The sequence below is a fragment of the Pollicipes pollicipes genome, unplaced genomic scaffold (genome assembly GCF_011947565.3).
Source record: "Pollicipes pollicipes isolate AB1234 unplaced genomic scaffold, Ppol_2.1 Scaffold_3087;HRSCAF=3621_pilon_pilon_pilon, whole genome shotgun sequence".
NCBI classification, from domain to species: Eukaryota; Metazoa; Arthropoda; class Thecostraca; order Pollicipedomorpha; family Pollicipedidae; genus Pollicipes; species Pollicipes pollicipes.
Window position 1 is genome coordinate 3,728,201 of NW_023596225.1, and position 3,367 is coordinate 3,731,567.

Below are 3,367 nucleotides of genomic sequence, written 5' to 3' on the forward strand. Positions count from 1 at the left end.
GCTTCAACACCTTCGGAGGTGGAACATTCTCTTTACACGGGAAGATGGTGCGGACCGGCGGCACGCTCTCGGTGCGCCTTTGGAGCAGGCTGATTCCACCGGCCGTGAGAAGACATTGTATTTCCGACGACACCGGAATGGGAGAAAACAATGGAACATAGCCGGCAGCAGCCTGCAGTTCGGCGCCGCAGCAGCGAGTCACAGAGGCCGCCGATATCATCCCTAGTCATAACGGACCGGGCATATCGGTACCAAAGGCCAGATTTATCACGCGCCACAAACATAAATCAGCCTGATACTTGGAAGCCCACAGGCACAAAACGCAACACCCGTGCAACCCGAGAACGTAACTAAGGTGGCATTGGCCGTTTTAGATGCCGCATTACCACACAAGACAGTTGCGCTCCATCCGCCCGCCGTCTGTGCTGACGACGAGCATGCGCTGGCTGCGCTCGCAGCCCGGCCTGCGAGCGGCCGCACAGGGCGGCCCGCGGCCACCACAGGTGAGGGAGGGCTGCGGCTTGCACTCGGCACGTGAAACGTAAGCGCCAGCTCGGCCGGCCCGACAAGCCTGCAGTCACTGCACTCGAACGTACCGCGGGGCGGGCCAGCTGGGCCGGCCGCCCCGGCCCGGCCCCAGCCCGTGCCGTGCGGGGAGCCGCAGGACACGCGACCGGCGGCGAGGTCGCCGCGCCGAGCAGTCTCGCCGCCGCCCGCTCCGCCGCCCTCGGCCCCACGGTGACGTCACCTCGCCGCCGCTTCAAGGCGATCAGCGCTCGGCGGGCGGCGCGAGGGGCCGTCGCTGGACCTTGGACGGGGCTGCTTCGCTGATTCACGCAGCGCGGGCCGCCCTGGGCGCCACCCGGCGAAACATGAGCGGCCGTGGATTGGCGGCGCATCAGCCGCTGTGCTAACTTTAAATCTGGAGAGCCAAATATGCAAGTATTGTCTTAGTAATAGCCTAGTTTGTTTAAAACAACTAATATCAGGAACAAATAAATAACAATGAGTGCGCGTCCTGCGCCTAACAACTACACACGGCCGTTTCGCTGGACCTTTTGGCAAAGCATAAACGTGGTACGATAGAAGCACGACAGGACGCGAAACATAATTCAACCCGGATGACTTAAGCAGCTGAAGGGGTCGATCGGTACCTGATTGTAAAAAGGTATTGCCGTTGTCGAGAACTATCACTCTTGCCACTATTTATTGAAGCTGTTTCTCTGCGCACGATATTCTTTATAATTATTTTTGATCTATACTGACTAGTTTTACCGGCGCTATTCACTTTGCATCAATAACAATTTCTCAGCCAGCCCAGAATGGGCGCACCAGAACCGCCTGCACGCCGAGCAGCCGGGCGATATTGTTCCTCAGATCGAAACCAGACCGTCGGCCGGCCGGCCCCGTGCGCTCACCCTCACAACACGGCACGCTAATTTGTGCGAGGGACGTACATGATTGAATTTTTCTTGGGAATATTATTGCATCATTGCTCCCAGCGACTCAAACAACCATGGACCAGAATTGTCCCTCCACTGTGCAGCTTGGCATTTTGCAACACCACGAAAAAAATAGAATCCGATTGCTGGGGATCCAGCCCAGATCCATGGATAACAGGTTCAGCACTCCCGTAAGAGCGAACGGGGACCAAACCAATCCGCCGCGCTAGATGCTGCACAAAGTGCTCTGCGCCGCGTTGATTGTGTCACATGCCAGCATACAGAGGCAATATGTTCTAGCTGAGAACATTCATGCACCGCTCTTTCCCGGCGACCACAGCCCGGATGTGTCAGCATGTACGTACGACAAACTCCCTGTCGAAGTCCCCATCAGATCCCCCTGTTTGTCAGCATGTACATACGATAAACTCCCTGTCAACGTCCCCATACGATCCCCCTATGTTTGTCAGCATGTACACACGACAAACTCCCTGTAAAAGTCCCCATACGATCCCCCTATGTTTGTCAGCATGTACATACGACAAACTCCCTGTAAAGTCCCCATCAGATCCCCCTGTTTGTCAGCATGTACATACGACAAACTCCCTGTCAAAGTCCCCATCAGATCCCCCTGTTTGTCAGCATGTACATACGATAAACTCCCTGTCAACGTCCCCATACGATCCCCCTATGTTTGTCAGCATGTACATACGACAAACTCCCTGTCAAAGTCCCCATCAGATCCCCTGTTTGTCAGCATGTACATACGATAAACTCCCTGTCAACGTCCCCATACGATCCCCCTATGTTTGTCAGCATGTACATACGACAAACTCCCTGTCAAAGTCCCCATCAGATCCCCTTATGCTTGGCCACACCCGTAAAATAGCGGGAAAACTCCGCAGCCATCTTGTGGCTGCATTACGATTCCGGGCCACAGTGCAGCTAGGTGACATTGCTTGCCACGTTACGCGAAGAACGTGCAGCGGTCTGCTGTACGCTGCCGACCGTTGCCAACTCATGCAACGCCATAAAATAGCCTAGCGCGTCCACATCTACGCCATAGTTATTTCATCAAACACGCCGAATGGATCATTGATCAGCAGAGGGTATGCAACGAACGCCTGTTTCTTTTATTCCCGCTGGTGCTGCTGAGGTACCGGCCGCCGTCGCTCGGGCGGCGGCGTGACAGAACGCTACAGATGTACTGCGTTCTGCCCCGTGGCTGCGTGACGGAAGGCTACAGGTGTACTGCGTTCTGCCCCGTGGCTGTCAGCTGTGCACCGTCCGACCTGCAGCCCAGACAGCGCTGGAAAGACGTTCACTGACCCTGGAACGCCACCAGGAGAGCAAAGAACACGCAAATCAGCGCTGGAATGTAACGGATGGCCGCCGCTCGTTCCACTTGAGCTTAGTGGCTGACCGCTGTTTGTTGCGCAAGCCCGCGTCCTGCTTCACCGTTCTTAATGGATTGCACTGTCATTCATCACGTCCAGGCCTTCTCGTCAGCGGTGTCAGACAAACCGAACATGCTTTACTGGTTCCTGAGGAGCACAGGTTTGTTTGTTTGGTTTGTAAAACCAAAGTGTCAATTTCATCAGCAACGTGTCGATGCACAAACTCCTATGCTTTTTCAGAGTGACTAACGTTCGTTTAACACTTTTTTAACACTAACGTTCGTTTAATACAACTACACAGGACCTGGCGCTGTAGCCAACTGCCTACAGAACATGTCAAACCAATTACAGCATTTCGCACAATTGCCAATCAAACAGCACGCAAACACCATGCATGGAACAGAATCAGACGGGCGAGAGCCAGTGAGGGGGGGGGGGGCTCGCCATCGGTCCCGCTCTGCGTGATCAGCCGCACTCCATGCCGAGAAACGCCCCAGCTCGCGCCGCCACCTTCGACGCCGGCGCCAC